This window comes from Dermochelys coriacea, chromosome 10 (genome assembly GCF_009764565.3).
Source record: "Dermochelys coriacea isolate rDerCor1 chromosome 10, rDerCor1.pri.v4, whole genome shotgun sequence".
Taxonomy (NCBI): Eukaryota; Metazoa; Chordata; order Testudines; family Dermochelyidae; genus Dermochelys; species Dermochelys coriacea.
This window is the reverse complement of record NC_050077.1, coordinates 81,115,963-81,133,285: the sequence shown is the minus strand read 5'-3', so window position 1 is coordinate 81,133,285 and position 17,323 is coordinate 81,115,963. Positions and strand designations below refer to the sequence as shown.

The 17,323-nt window shown below is 42.6% G+C and overlaps 1 long non-coding RNA gene across 1 annotated transcript in view; it reads right to left on the bottom strand.

Annotated features, from left to right (window-relative positions):
• Positions 1-565: 565 nt before the first annotated feature.
• The window catches only part of LOC119862697, an 85,781-nt gene continuing 69,023 nt past the window's right edge, over positions 566-17,323 (bottom strand). Inside the window, exon 4 of the long non-coding RNA XR_005295336.2 lies at positions 566-2,045. This is a non-coding gene — a long non-coding RNA (uncharacterized LOC119862697). The remainder of the gene's footprint in view (positions 2,046-17,323) is intronic.

Below are 17,323 nucleotides of genomic sequence, written 5' to 3'. Positions count from 1 at the left end.
TCCAAGATTTAATTGCTGAATAAATTCATTTAGAAGAGCAGCTCTGTCCTTGGGCAGTAACTATAATGCACTGGAAAGTCTCATAATGGCTTTGAGTATGTGGAGTTACTACCATTGACACAACATAGACCTTAACGGCTCCCAAGATGGCACAACTGTCTATTGTTTCAATGATCAGTAGATTAAGGCTTCCCTAAGTAGTGCACAGCAGTCACCATTAAAGCTGTTACAACATTGCTTTTGCAAGCAGATAACATTACCATGGTATAGGGAATGTCATGGGAATTCTGGGAATACCGCAGTGATGTTAGTTACTTGCAAAGGCGTTTAATAATGACCACTATGCTGCCTATAACACGATAGAGGATTCTGGTGTGTGTGTGTGTGTGTGTGTGTGTGACCCGTCTTGCTGTGATTCCTACACAAATTCCATTTATGATCTCAGGTCACTTGATAGACACAAAAATGAAGAGGTGCCTTAGATCTGATTAAATAGTTTCTGGGATTATTATAATTGTAGCTCAGTATGGGTGGCGCTTTACCAGAAAGTATGAAGGCAATGTGATCAAGGTGAAGTCTTTATAGTCTAAGTATAACTGTTACATTTTACACTGTGGTTATATGCTTCCGAGATTACGAAATTGGAACAGAGCTCAGAGCAACTCAAAGCCATTTAGTGATTGAATAATCATTCCACTGAAAATTAATTAGGACCAAAAGAATTGCACTGTTTCATCCTTGAATTATGCTGCAGACGGCTCATCACAACTGCAGATGTGCTAAATACTAAGTTATTATTTCAGAACAATGTGGGACAGGTTGAACATTTTCTGTTAAAACTTTAGGTGTTTTGATTAAACCAAAGTGTCATGGATTGAGGAAAACGGACTTTTTTTTTCATTTTTCCTCCAAAAACTGAACATGTTTCAGTTTGTGGCCAAAAATGTCTGAAACTAACATTTTTGCTTCTCATGTTTTTGAAGAAAAGTAAATTTTTGCAAGAAAAACTGTTTCCCAATCAGCTCTAATGACATGTTTAACTCTGAACTTCCTTGCATTTGTTGCCTTGAAGAGGTAAATCATCATTTTCTTTTTCCTTCTAGACAATACGTGGAGTTACACCAGGGGAAGGTATGGAGCTTGTGTTCAGACAGGCACGCAGAATTTAGATGCTTATCTGAAACTTACCAGCATTAAACTAACCAAACCTCTTCATTCTAGAGTTAATGCTTCTTTCTTTGTTCCTCCAGTCTGGTAAGCTACTATACCATCTTACCTGCTCCTCCATACTTAAGCATGCTCCTCCGTTACCGCTTAGAGGCCAAACATTTTTTTGTGGGTCTGCATGTTTTCTGTCAAGCTGAAGTTCTTCCATTAATCTTTGATGCAGCATTCTGACTGTCAGTTTCTCCCAGGGGAGTTGATAAAAGTGAATACAATAGCCACTGAACTGTAGCAATACTAGCTTCTGATCTATTACTCTAGATTACAACATGATACATCTAACATGGCCTCTATTACCATAGTATCTGAGCTCCTCGCAAATACCCCATTAGATGGTGAATTGAGGCACAGAGACATGATGGTCCCTTGTGACCGTAAAGTCTATGAGACTTTGACAGAGCAGGCAATTGAACCCAGGTCTCAAGCTGGTCCTTAGCCACTTGACCATCCTTCCTCCTCAAGTCTTAGCCATTCTGAGATGGCCCTCACCCAAAACAGAATCAAGCCAGGTTTGGGGTTCCCCCCCCTTCAGTTCAAAGTGTCAATTAATTTCACTTTAGAAGATCAGAAGAACTCTACACCATTGAGCTGAGCAAGTGAATTTTATCAAGGAGTTCAAGAATTTGGGATCCCATCAGTTCTGTTTCAAATAAAGTTGAGTGCATTCAAATGTCACAGAAGCAGGCCCGAGAACCCTATTGTATCCCAACATGTTCTCCATTTTTGGTTTGAAGAGAGGAACTCTTCACGCTCTAGATGAGATGGTGATGGGAGTTGTCTGCAAGGACCTGCAGCACCTTCCAGCGCAGATTCCTTTGAGCCTAAAGGAAGAAAAACTCCATTGATTAATTTATTGATGTGCCGGGTAGTTATTTCTCATCTGTCCCTGCATGCCTGTCAAGCTTTCCCTATACTCATTTCTGTGGGCCCCCTTCAGTAATGTGTCATTTCAGGGAAAATAGCCTATAGCATTTTTGATGTTCCAGCTAAATCTGTTAGCCAAGTCTAGAAGAGCAAAAGAAACACTGAGGTTAGATGAAGACATCTTTGGCTGCACCTTTCTATATTTTAAGTTAAATTACAGTAATCATCTATTTGGAGGTACAAAATCTCATTTATAATAACCCAGACTACAAATGCCATGGCCATTAAAAAGCTGGACATGCAAATTGGTGAAACAAAATTGTAACTCTTATGACTATCATTAGTAGTGTTAGTGTCTTTGGAAAGTTGAGGCAGAAATTATACGGAAGGATCCTGAACTTCAAAACCTTGTAAGTGAAATAATTATGATGGGGTTTATTCATCAGAAGGGTTCTGAGGCCTTTTCTGACTGCTGGATGACTTGGAACCAGTTCCCGCATATTTTGGGCAATCTATTGTATTAAAATTGGCAGGGCTGGGGAAACCATTTTTCCCCATTTTGCAGGGCTGGGTCACAGATTGTTGGAAAAAAGGAAGGAAGGAGTTGGAGGAAACTATGTAAATATCTGTCCCTACCCCTGTTCAGGTCAGTGCCTGTTTCAACAAGGCCCTTTCTGGCTAGAGAGAGAAGTGAGGAATTTGGGTTTTGTTTTGGTATTCAACTGAATTAAATGAAGTTGACACCAGAGGCACATCCTAGCTGTCAAATAAGTATCCCTGGAGGCTGCCATTGGTGGGTTCTCTCTGACTGTCCATATGCCTATGGTTGAGAATTTTGGGGGTTTGATTCTGGTCAGAACCTGGGTTGTCTTGAAGAGCTAGATACATTCATGGAGATTGGGTCCATCAATGGCTATTAGCCAGGATGGGCAGGGATGCAAAACTATGCTCCGATGTATCCTAGCCTCTGTTTGCCAGAAGCTGGGAATGGATGATAGGAGATGGATCACTTGATTACCTGTTCTGTTCATTCCCTCTGGGGCACCTGGCATTGGCCACTGTCCACAAGATACTGGGCTAGATGGACCATTAGTCTGACCCAATATGGCTGTTCTTATGTTATGCTCAATATGGGAAGATCAGTGAACTCTGAGCACTCATTGCCATCTTCTTGACTTCTCTTGAGTTTGGCTTCTCCCATATGCATTCATCATGGTCCTTTGGATTCTGCAATGGGGAGTGAGTGTGTATATAAAAGGAAGTGGGAACTGAGCAAAAAGATGTGCCACAGAACTTTGCCCTCAATCACAGCTAGGCTTCAAACCTTTTGGGTCTCCAGCATATTATACTTGATGGTATATTGAGTATATTTTGTAACACTTTATAATCTATTACGTGTATTTATTGTCCATACAGCTAACAGAGACCTAAAGATTAATTGTAAACCCCCCCCAAAAAAAAAACCAAGCAGGCTCACTCTCCAGGAATACTTCACACTAGGTACTCAATACTTAAGCTTGAATTTTTGAGTAGCATTGTTACAACTATTAAGCCCCACATAATAGTAAAGGCTTCTTCTTAAAACCCACCTTTACCCTTTGTTGTGTCCTCAGAATTGTGTGTGCAAGTTCTGGACAAAGAGAGGCTGGGATAAAATTGCTTTAAAAATTCAGGCACAGAACATTATCCTAAAGTTATAACCATCATCTGTGCTAACTCCTAAATCAGCCACATATTTTAAAGTGTCCCACCATCTCTCAATAGTTAGGATTTCATAGGATATATTGCCTGGCTTTTGGACATGATTAGTGATTCTGGAAACAAAGTGCTGAATTCATTGCTGCACCCAAGCAACCACCTGGGAAGGGAGCTACAGAGATATTTGTGGCTCCCCCATCCTGAAGCCAGCTTTCCTCCAGTCCTACCTTCACTACAGTTTTGAGCAGGCTTAGCTGGCTCTCTGCCATTGCCTTCTAGTCTCCTTCAGCGGAGGGAGGAAGAGGGGGAACAGTTGTGGCCAGAACACTGCTGCACTCCAGCAATTCCTGGCTGGGGTAACAGCCCTTTGTGGGCTATGACTTGCTGGGATAGTTGAGATTTATCTGCAGTTTATGTCTGGGGCCAAATTAGTCGCTAGCATTCGCAGGGATCAGAGAAGAGCAAAAGTGGTGTACGGGCATCTGCCATTCCTAGCACACTCAGGGGTCCTGCATCAGGCCAAGACCAGCTGGACCCCAGGATGAGACCTTAGACAGTAATGGGAGAAGGTCACTAAACTGCAGGATGAGTTTGCAAAAAGTATCCTCTGACTGCCAGAAGCTAGGGCTGGAGGACAGGGATTGGATCACTCGATAATTGTCCTGTTCATTCTCTGAAGCATCTGGCACTGGCCACCAGGATACTGAGCTAGATGGACCATTGGTCTGACCCAATATGGCCGTTCTTATTCCTGTAGGGATTATAAATAATGTTTGTTGGATATAGGAAGCCGGTGCTATTTTGGGGGGATAAAACCCCAAATAGCAAAGCTGCCACAATTGTGAAAACTACATAGGGCAAAAATGTGTGTTTTCCCATATTAATTCCCATTGCTTGCATCTCTGGGTTTGATTTTCACTGTCTTTTCTCCACAGTTTCTCTGATTTCCCCTCTCTCCTCACCCCACAGAGAACATGAACCCCATAATGTACATGTTTCATTCACACTATTGAAACCTCACTGTTCACATTGGTTTGTAGTTAGGCAAAGCAAACTTGACTCTCCCATACAGATTTGTGCATTTGCATTTTCTATCTAAGCATTACCATTTCTTTTTCTCACAGATCAAATGATTCTTCTGCGGTTTCTTTTTGTCAGGCTAACCCTTGGTGCTCTTGAAAGTTTAGCAATACTGGGAAGTTAAATCCTAACTTTTAATTGCAGTGTCAGATGCTAGTTTGCAGGCCAGATACCTCACACTAGCCACACGCAACTGCCTAAGGCCAGGGTTTGGAAGAACCATCCTTTTCAGAGGTGAATGGAAGTTCAGCCTCCTCAGAAAATCAGCCCCTGCTATAGATTGTGTAATCGTAGACAGAGTGGTGCAAAATCACATGTAACATTATACAATGCTCACAAGAATCCAGCCAGAACTAAATTGAGATGACCAAACTCCTGTCACTTTGGACCCTCAGAATAGACTGGAATTATAATCCCAGAGATAATGAGGCTTTATTCCAGCCACCAGTCAATCTGCCTCCACTCTTCACCTGCCCTCCAGAGAACACTTTGAAAGGCTACAGGCTTATAGATGATATTTTATTACATCTCAAAAAAAATTACAGCAAAAAAAAATCAGGAATGCAGTTTCATTTGCTGTTTCCTGAAACCTGAGCAGAAAGTTTATAAAAACTTGGTCATGTTTGGACTTCAGGAAACAGCATGAGAAATCATTCTCCTTTTCCTATTTGTTTGCTGAGCAATCCCATCAATCCGGGAACATTCCCCCTTTATCATCATCATAAAAGGCATCTTAGTTCCAAGATTAATTCTATTGTCTTGGAAATAAATCAGAATGTTTGGGTCTGAACAAGATATTTCTTGTAGTTCACACACCCTTTTACAAAAACAAAGGATTAAAAAAGCAATTTGATCCTCATTTCCTAAGTCTAAATTGTCTGGAAACTGCTGTTACTTAAGGTTAAAAGAACAAAAACCCTTGAGATCTAAAGAGCTTTTAACCACCATCCCCCCCCAAAAGTAGACATTCATACTAGACTAGGGTACTAACATGACAGGTGCAAGGGAATCCAAATATGATCTGCTTCAGACTGCTCATTCATTCTTTGACCTCCTGTCTGACCTCACCTTGCAATGCTTGTAAGGGGCATTGTCACACACTCGCATGCTAGTAAGCAGACAAAATTCATGAAAAAAATTAAATGCTGCAAAAAGTATCTTGTGCAGAAATAGCATCTGGTAGCCCCTTCCTTCACTAGAGTAATCTGGTTTGGGTTAGTTTACACCAGGAAAAAGTTTAAATGGGAAGCATCTATTGCCGAAGAGAACCTGTGCCACTGGCGGACAGCAACTGGACATTGATAGCAAAAAAGACTGCAGGCAAGGTATCTTTGAATGGGTGCGTCGCATGGAAGGAGATGGGGCTTCCTTAGAGCGTCATGTCCAGAATACATTATAGGCAGTAGTAGTAGTAGTAGTAGTATAGGTAGAGATGCCTGCAGTTAAAGTTGCTTGACACTTTCCATTATAAGACCCTGTTTTCAGTTGCTTATATGTTTGCCAAACCTTAGTCATACAGGCTGAAATTTAACATGCCAGGGCCTGAATTGGAACAAATTTTTGGAAAGTTTCAGCTAAAATGATTCAGCCATTTTTGAGAACAAGATTCATGAAACACAGTTTTGTCCACATTTAAAATATTCTTACAACCATTTAACTGAGAAGCTCTAGCACCTCCATGTTTTGGAGCATAGAGTTGACATTTGGCAGAGGTGTTGTCCTGCAGTCAGGGAAGCGCTTATGCTGTTCCTGTGAAAATTAACCCCCGCATTGGCCAAGTTATGAGCCTCTGACAAGTTAACGCATACTCAGAGACTTGTAAGTTTGGCAACTAAACTGTCTGAAGATTCTATCCTCACTGAGTATGCTCCAGCCTCTCAGCTTCTAGTGCTGACCGCACTCCACGTGCAAAGCCAATCCTCTACATACTATATCAATCAATCTGAAGAATTTAGCCAGAGCAGTGGTGATTAGAAACATCAAATGGCTTTTGAATAATTCTGGAATTGCATCAACCAGTCACTGCTACTCCTGCCGCCACTGCCAGTTTCTAAGAAACGGGAACCCACATTGCTTTCTCTGTTGGACCCAATTCACCTTCTAAATACTGAAAGGAGGGAGTCGTGCAGTATTTACACTAGAGGTACCATGCAGCCTGTCCAAGCACATTTCATGAAGTTTAACTTTATTGCTACAGATTGCCTGGAGAAGATGGTGCATAAAGAAGATACAATGCAAGGGAGTGGCCAGTCTCTGGGATGGAGGGCAAGAGGAGAGGTGAAATGGGAAAGCACCCCATAGCAAGTTACTGCTGTATTTACAAAAACTATCAGAAGTGATCTGTAGAATCAGGCGAGACTGAAGTTAGCTACAATGCGGTCGCACTTGAGCAGAACTGAGCCCAGTGACTAACGTACATAGATGACAAAACAGCTTCCCACTTGTAAATATTGTGTATTGGTGCATTGTTATGAGGATCTCTTGACAGGAACACAAGGATACCATCAAAAGGGGAGTTGATGTGTATACAGTACTGACCTGGTATTTCCGTGAGCTGCCAGTGCCAGGGACCAGATATCACAGGGGAACACTTTGAAGGGACTCAGGGACTGGGGACACCTATTGTTAACCTGAAAGGCAAAGTAAGGGCTGGCATAGCCCAGAGGAGAAGGCTTGGGTAGCTAGCAGGCTGGTGGTATTAGGGAGCAGTCACCCAGCTGAGCACAAACAAGAATCCCTCTCACAGCAGGCAGGGGATAAGTGACTCAGTCCTGGGTACCCCCAAAACTGTCCCACTTACTGACTGAGCCCTACAGGCAAACCACACAAAAGCAGCACAAGAATGAACATATCCGGTTAGGGAGACTGAAGGGCCAGGAGAACCCCTGGGGAAAGCATGAGGGTGGTGGGGGGCAGGAAATGGCTTTCCTGTCCCAATCAGGATGAAAAAGTAAAACCAGTTCATGTCAACTGAAGTGTTTTGTTTTTGATTTTTTTTTAAACAATAAGCTTAAAATGTCTAAAACCAAAAGTAATTGACAAAATTACTTTTTTCCACAGCTGACGCTTTCTAATTTCCAACAAAAAAGTCAAAAATATTTCCAACTATTTTAGTCTGAGAATCAACCAGATGGGAAACTGAGGCAGCAGCAGGGTCTAAACTGGATTAGGTAAACCCCTATTATAGATACCTACACTACAAACTCTCATTGTGGTGGATGAATAATGGACAACACGCCCTTGTATTCAATACCACTGAGCTAGTGGCAGGATTCTGGGTCCTTCAGATATTTTTACGCTAGAGACTGTCTAAACTCGGACTGTTTTTATAGTTATGGTGCTGGAGACTGGAGATTCATGTGCTCTTCACACTTGATCTATACTCTTTACTATTCCAACTGCTAAATTATTTTAATTTGGAAAGTAGCTTCAAGGAACAGTTTTAGGTGGTTTTTTTTGCCTGCTGAAAAGAGATTGCACACATGGCTTTACAGCAGGGATCCAATGTTTTAATCATTTGGGCACATCACAACATTGCACTGTGCTAATGAAGGACATAATATACCAGAGTAAGAGATGCTGCCAGCTGAAGATTTGAAGGAAGACGCCGCATTAAAAAAGGCTAATTTCATCTGAGACAGCTTCTGTCATTTATCAAGACATGAAGATCAATTAAGGAAAGATAAGGCAAGGAACTCATCACATCCTTTGCTTGTTAGATAGAAATCGACAAGGCAGAGTGATGGAAACATTTCTAGGAGCAAAGCCTCAGAGGCCCAGCCAGAGAGAAATGGTATGAACCAGGAAAAGGATGCACATGCAGATGAGGTGTTTTTAAAGTGACAGAATATTAGATATCCAAATGAGAAGCAGTGATCTAAAATTTAACATGACATTTCTGTGAAGAAAGCCTCACATAGGAAAATCTGAAAGCCTGCTATGAAGGCCTAGGTAGAAATAGGGTGACCAGATGTCCTGATTTTATTGGGACAGTCCCAATTTTTGGGTCTTTTTCTTATATAGGCTCCTATTATCTCCCCCCCCCAACCCCCCATTGTCCTGGTTTTTCATATTTGCTGTCTGGTCACCCTAGGTAGAAACCATGCCAACAGCTGGTCTTAAGGGAACTTGTGTCCCAAGTAACTAATTTCCCTCCCACCTCTTCACACGCTTGCAACCCAATTGCGTGGGTACAGCCAAACGGAGAATCAGAACCTGTACTGACTTTTGTGACCAGTCACAGTCGACAATCAGCAAGGAAAGGCCATCCTGGTTGGTTCACTTCTGACCAGCTTTCAGTTATCCTAAGAGATCATGTTGAATCACATTCTAAGAGCTCTTCTTTTCAACTCTGTCCCTGCATGTTCAGATTCACCACTGAATACTACCACCACAAACATGCTAAGCAAAGAAATTCTCCGAATAGAAAAATACACTAATAACGACCGTCCATTTTACAACTAACTTATCAGATGCATTTTTAGGTCCATAAAGAGCAGGATGAAAGTATCTTCTTCCTCTACCAGAGCGCGATCAGCCTCTTGTCCTAAAAGGCAGAGCATCTCCTGGACAGAACACCTACACATATGCATTCCAACACAAACTTCTGGTTTGGAAGGATACAGAAGGATCAAGTCCAGAACTATCCATTTCAATCTAATCTCTAGAGGCACTAATGATTTTTGATATTGCATTGGACACCACCAAACACCTTCATGATTCACAGAGAATAATCTCCATCTCTTCTCCCTTAAGAAAGCCCCACCAACTGGATATGCCTCAGTCAGGGTCTGCTTTGCACAGCCTCTCTTTAAGACTTTCCTCTCTTTTGTGTGCATGGTAATGATGGACTCATGACTGGACACTTCCGTATCTGGGTCTTTAATTGCCTTTACGGCTTTTTTGGGTTATATTCATATTCTTCCCACTTTACTATCCCCGACAGCTAGAGGCCTCAACATTCCACTAAGCTTTCCAGTGGATCAACAAATATTTCTTTTCAATAGACGAGACAAAGCTTGCTAGAATAGTTCTGAATAGTCAAGCAAATATTGACTCCCATCGGCAACTGCCATGTGAATGCAGCATTAACTCAATGCCCTGCGGTTTGCCGAGACACTAGACTCTCCTTTAAAAGTAAGATAAGCTTAATTACATCAGTGAATTTAAGAGTCCAACTTTGCACACCCTTGCTCATGTGAGCAGTCTCAAAAGTCCAGTATCAGAAAAGTCAGATAAGCATAAGATAAGAAGGGCCATACTGAGTCAGACCAATGGTCCATCTAGCCCTGTATCCTGTCTTCCGACAATGGCCAATGCCAGGTGCTTCAGAGGGAATGAACAGAACAGGTAATCACCAAATGATCCATCCTCTGTTGCCCATTCCCAGCTTCTGGCAAACAGAGGCTAGGGACACCTCAGAACATGATTTTGCATCCCTGTCCATCCTGGCTAATAGCCATTGATGGGCCTATCCTCCTTGAATTTATCTAGTTCTTTTTTTAAACCCTGTTATAGTCTTGTCCTTCACAACATCCTCCGGCAAGGAGTTCCACAGGTTGATTGTGCATTGTGAATGTTTGTTTTAAACTTGCTGCCTACTCATTTCGTTTGGTGACCTCTAATTCTTGTTTCAGAGTAGCAGCCACGTTAGTCTGTATTTGCAAAAAGAAAAGGAGTACTTGTGGCATCTTAGAGACTAACATTTATTTGAGCATAAGCTTTTGTGAGCTACAGCTCACTTCATCGGATGCATTCAGTGGACTAGTTCTTGTGTTTGAGTAAATAGCACTTCCTTATTTACTTTCTCCTCACCACTCATGATTTTACAGACCCAGAAGTTCATGTGCCTGTGATGCACCTAATTGGATGGTTCAGAAATATCCAGATTTCCTGGATATTCAATACTGGCCTTGAAATACAATTAGAACAGTTAGAACAGCAAAATCAATGAGGAGTCCAGTGGCACCTTAAAGACCAACAGATTTATTTGGGCATAAGCTTTTGTGGATAAAAACACCCCACTTCTTCACTAAACATCATGAGAAAATGTCAATGCATCTGGTCAGCCCTTCACTACCAGAGAAGCCAGTGGAACCATGTAATCGTTCTTGGGGCACCAGGACTGAATCACCTTGTTACCCCTTGCCTCTAGTGAGAGGTAGCCTTGCCTAGGGTGAATAGGTGTTAACCTGTTAGGCACTTAAGCACTCACCTCTAGGCTATGCCAGCCCTGTCTTTGCTTTGCAGGTTATCAAGAGGTGCACCCCAATCCCCTAATCCCATTGAAGCATTCCCCTTTGATATCCAGCCCCCGACACTGGCTAGTCACAGGAAATCCAGATCCTCTTTCCCCAAAGGAGCAGTGTACCCCAGTTTACTAGTTTTACCTTAAATCATCGTTCCTATAAGCCACACAGTACTTGTAATAAAACAAAGGGATTCAAGAAATGGTTAACTAGAAACAGGAGAGAGTGGAGGAAACAAGGCTACAATACAGAACAAAATCTTAAAACATGAACTTGGGTCTGCACTTAACATTTACCTTTCCTACCTAACAACGTAGGTTTCCCCCCCCGAGTTCAGTTCATTGCAAAGCTGGCTGGCTTCACAGCAATTAGGATCTGATTTTTCATGAGAACATCCCCACTCCAAGGTGTCTCTTCAGTAAATGGATACAGAGTGCCTTACCCCCATCTCCTACCGTTTGTTTTTATTCTTAGGCAGGACGATCCCTGGCAGTTGTAGTGTCTTGTTTTTGGGGGTTTTTTTTTTACACCTCCAGTTGGTTTTGATTGTTTGCAGTGGTCTCTGATGATTTCCTATTGATAGTTTGAGATGGGGCAAGACCAGACAATTGAGTCCTGCATTACAATACCAGTTAAGCAAAGCTGGGTGACAACTCCTTTCCACATGAATGGGCCATCATGGAGACACATCCCCGAGTAACTTTTACTCCTAGTCCATAAAGCATACTTTCAATATAAAACTACAGGTTTCAGAGTAGCAGCTGTGTTAGTATGTATTTGCAAAAGGAAAAGGAGTACTTGTGGCACCTTAGAGACTAAAATTTATTTGGGCATAAGCTTTCATGAGCTACAGCTCACTTCATTGGATGCATTCGGTGGAAAATACAGTGGGGAGATTTATATACACAAACAGAGAACATGAAACAATGGGTTTTTATCACACACACTCTAAGGGGAGTGATCACTTAAGATGAGCTATTACCAGCAGGAGAGGGGGGGGGAGAAGGAGGAAAACCTTTCATGGTGACAAGCAAGGTGGGCCATTTCCAGCAGTTAACAAGAATGTCTGAGGAACTGTGGGGCGTGGGGAGAAACAACATGGGGAAATAGTTTTACTTTGTGTAAGGACCTATCCACTCCCAGTCTCTATTCAAGCCTAAGTTAATTGTATCCAGTTTGCAAATTAATTCCAATTCAGCAGTTTCTCCTTGGAGTCTGTTTTTGAAGTATTTTTGTTGAAGGATAGCCACTCTTAGGTCTGTAATCGAGTGAGCAGAGAGAAATTGAAGTGTTCTCCGACTGGTTTTTGAATGTTTTAATTCTTGATGTCTGATGTGTCCATTTATTCTTTTACATAGAGACTGTCCAGTTTGACCAATGTACATGGCAGAGGGGCATTGCTGGCACATGGTAGCATAGATCACATTGGTAGATGCGCAGGTGAACGAGCCTCTGATAGTGTGGCTGATGTGATTAGGCCCTATGATGGTGTCCCCTGAATAGGTATGTGGACAGAGTTGGCAACGGGCTTTGTTGCAATATAAACTACATTATTCTTAATTACCTGTACATGTGTCTTGCAGTGATTATGAACCTTGACAAGTTATGGCCCTTTCATAGATACCTTACATGTTACACTCTATGGCTAAATACCCTTTGAGACAGGTTTGGTGTCGTGAGTTTGACAGGTCTGATGCAAGAGTCGGTTGGAAAGAAGAGGAAACCTTTTGCTGAGGGGGCTCTGCATCACAAGCACTCACATGTGTAGGGGGGGCAGGACCAAGCAATGCTTTATTGAAGTTTGTAAAGAGCTTTGAGATGTTTGGATGGAGGCTGGTGGCAAAGTGCATGCTGGATCTGGAATCTTTCACCCAACTCTCTGAACAGCGTCAGGGAGTTTAAGACATTGGTCTTGGAGGTTCTTACTTTAAGGTGGTGGAAAAGTTACTCACACGAAATGGATTTTTTTTTATTTTAGAACTTTGTTTCACAATTGTAGGCTCCTCCTGCCACAGATACTTCAGTTTTGGGCTCAAATTCCAGGGCCAGCCCCAGGCACAATTCCAAGCACAACCTCTTAACAATGGCTGCTATAGGAATTGGGCAGGGATGCCTCCATTCTTCCTTGAGACAGAGCCATGCTCAAAAGTTCAGAAAAAGCACCTCTTCTTCCAGCTTCTTTCCCAGTAGGCATTATTGCCTGGCCTGGGGGTGAAAGATTCAAGGCAGGCTCACCAGGGTCCAAACATGACCAGTCATAACAGGTGGTGATGCAAGAGGAGTAAGGCATCCGCAACACTTTAGTTTTGCCATTGGTTGTATGGGCCATGAGCCTCCCTGTAAGTATTTTCATACAAGTGAAATTGAGCGGTAAGCATGTCGCATCTTAAAATTCTCTTTAGTCTCCCCGTGACTGCCTGAGGCACTAGAAGTTGAGCAAAAGGCACATTCTTAAATTAAGTGTTTGACATTACAACAAATATTTTGAATCCCCCTCTCATTTCTAACCTTTAATTGCCAGAAGTTGTGCAGTTTTGAATGTTTCCAAGCAGCTTTTATGGCAGAGTAGAAAGAACATTTTTCTAGGCCATCATGTTTCAACTTGCCCCCTTGCTGCACATCAAATGTAGCATCATTGTGAATAGTTAGCATCTCAGTCAACTTGGAACCTTTCTACCCAGAAACAATCCTATCTATACAACATCCTCCCCGTCCTCTCATGCTCAGTTTTAATGACCCAATCTGGCCTTTCCTCTTTAAGGAGAACTAAGTGGCCTTCAGCATGTTGAAAGAGCTGGGTCAAACCTCAAAATGTTTATAGATGCTTGAGATTGACCATAGCCAATACAAAGTCTCAAGCAGGGTGGACAATTCTGTTGAGGATGCGATAAGCAGAGTAATATCCTTCTTTATTCTGCCGGATCTGCAGGGATCTTCCAAAAACTTGTCAGAAGAGGAAGCAGGCATGAATTAAAGACATATGGAACAAATACATTGAGTAAGTCGTTAACATTTTTATACCACCATCTTTTATAGCATTGGACTCCAGTGGAATTGAAACTGCTCACACCAGCAGCAAATCTGGCCAGGTGTATCTACAGCTGACCAGAACTACACTTTAAAATTCTGTGAACTTCCAGTGACATCTTAAACAAGAAACAGAGCATCAGGCATCATTTGACTGTTATGTGAAAACCCAGAGTAAACATTTGACATACACTAGATCAGCTCATTCATCCTGGAACAACACATTGCTTATTGTTCCTTAAACAAGTTCTTCTGTGTTTCATTTGCCTGACATTTCAATTGGGGTTCTAATTTGCTTTGGTGACACCATGCCCTCCGGCTGCATTCTTTGGGCATTTTTGATACTGGTGCATTGTAGCAGCAGGATGCTGCCAGCCAAGTGACTTGGTTACATCATTGTGCATCTGAAGCATCAAACCCATGCGATGCAGACCTCTCATTTGTGTCTGTATCAGACAGCAGACCTGCCGTCGCCAAGCTGTGACAGCCTGCCGCCAGACTGCATAAGCGTGGGCAAAGTCCAAAGAGGTACTAAGGCCTTGCTGGCCCTGGGAAAGAAATGCCCACAAGTTTGAATATGATTAGCAACCTCAGGCTGGCAGGGCATACATGGCATTTATTGTTCGAGGGCACAAGAACCCTTTAGAAAAAAGTTGCATGGAGAGCTCTCATTTAGAGATTAAACTATTTCCCTTCATAGCTATTATGCACTGAGATAAAACCGGCGACAGCAGTGGATAAAGGGTCTGACGCAGCCTTTGTACATGCCACAGCCTCTTCTGTTTCAAGCTGTTCCCAATGGGGAAAACAACCCCAGAATTTAAGAGGGACATTCTCCAGATATTTGTTTGCCTCCTGTAAAGTTAGAGGAGACAGTTGCTTTGTTGATTCTCTTTTGTTGTGAGCAGTGAAACCTTAAGCCTGGGTTCATCCAGGGGAGGTAGTTAGGAAAAAGATTCCTAGAGTTGGTCCATCTGCTCTTTTCACCCGTTTCTGAAGCATTTTGAAAAAGTGCTTTATGGGCTGTCCAGGAGCTGGTCTAGATGGCTCCAAACAAACTCATTCACTGTCACTATGCCCTTGATCATTAGTCTTGCAACACAGAGTGAGATCCTGCTTCAGGGTGATTGAGGCCAATATTGGAGATAAGGCTTCTTAGCCGCAAGGCTCTAATCAACGAGCACTTTTCCAAGTAACCCTTTCACCTGCAGACACCACCAGCCTGAATGGCAATGCCCTCCTGCTGCTGATTTGGAGCCTTGGCACTTCAGAGAGGGGTGATCACACAGGACAACTGTACTCTTGCCTGGCAGGGCAAGTGCTGCCTTGTTCAGATAACTCTGGATTATACATAGAATCAGCAGCCATTTATTTTGGATTTTTATTTTCTTGAATGGGTCAGTGACTCAGGAACCTCAAAACTGAAGCATCGCTGGGCTGCGGTAAAACCCTCCCTGCAGCAAAAGGGCGGAGCCTGCGAGGTGCCAAGCACCTAATTAGGCTGGATTGGATGGATGGGGCTTGCACTAATCACCACATTGATTTGTAGGCACTTGCCACACAGCAACGATTTGAATCCGAGACACATTCACAGAAGTGCAAGTTCAGGCCATCTCTGGGAGAGCTCGTGACACCAAAAGAATGGGAAATGTGCCAGTGAAAACTCCTTCCCAGCAACAGACACGCTAGGCATTGCTGAACCATTCTGGCTCTATGAGCCTGATCTAAATGTCAGCAGACTCCGGACCAGACTACTTCCCCCTCTCCATTGCACCGGTGTCACATTTGGTTTTCCCCTGTAGTTGTGTTATTCTCTTTTGCCTTCTTTGTCATCTGGTGTTGCATTATCTGAATCTTGGGGCAGGCTCTCATCTTCCCTGCTCTGTGCAGTGGAGCAAAACCTCATGGCATCAGGAAGAAGTGACGGATTTTGACACTGAGGATGGAAGCCTTTCAAGAGAGACTATATGGATTGAAAGCATTCGGCAGTCAGTGCTATACAAGGTCCACGTTTTGCTCTAACTAGCTTCTCTCCTGGTTTTAGGACTAAAGCCATTAATTGTTGTCCAACCACATTTGCATGATCTAAAAGTGCAATTCATCCTAACATTAAATGGGGGAGTAATTGTTACATTAGAAAATGATCCAGAACACAAATTTCCTGGTATTTTTCCTGTATCTTACAAACAGACTGGGACAAAGATGCTAAGTCGGGTATTTAAAGAAAAGAACAAACACTGCAGAACTATTCTAGCCTATCTTTAATCAAAGCTCTGATGACTGACAGATACAGTCTCAAATGCAGTAATTATTGCCATCTTTGAAGCATAACATGAGTGCAGAGTGCGCTTTCCACACCTATTTCAGTCTCACAATATTTACCTCATCCTCAGTGTACTCTTATGCAGCAACTCCTTTGTAGTTGGTGCCAGGGAAACTCATTGCTGTTCTCCAACATAGTTACTTTTTGGAACAAGAGACAGTAACTTTATGCAGGAGAGAACATCAATCAAACCAAGTAACAGTGGACGACAGCTCACATCGTGAGAAAGTCACGGCGTTTATCTGTAACCCCTTGATGAGGAAAAATTAAGTGATTGAGTTTCCAAATAAAAATATCTGGTGTGCACATCTGATGCACGTTTCTGACCCCACCTGGTCCCCTGCCTCCAAACCTCTTGAATGAAATTCTCATCTTTGGTGCCTCCTTTCACAGAGACAAGATTAGCACGTCTTGTCAATGGAGCTCTGCACAAGTTCAGTAAAAGGTCCCTTGGTGGAGATCAGACCAGCTACAGTTTTAGCGTGGGAATGTTGGATTGAGGGCAGCGGAAGAAGAATGAAAATCTAACCAAATGATTTGTTTGTCCTAATTTAAGCTTATGGGCTGAACAGAGATTCTGAAATATATTCATCAGGCACAAAGCTACAGATATTGCTGTGAGTATTCCAGTAGGAAAGCATCATCCTGGAAGGTCATGGGTCTCCTGGTGGCATCTTTGACTTGCCATGCCAATATGTTCTCCATCGTGGTTATTCCCACTTAATCAGCATAATAAGAGAAGAACTCCTTGATCAACGCCCAGACAGGACTCAAATGTAACTGCTTGTTCATGATGCTGGCACCCATCCATTAAGAGGTAGCACAACTGATACTCATGCACGGTGTTGTCCTTCCTTTG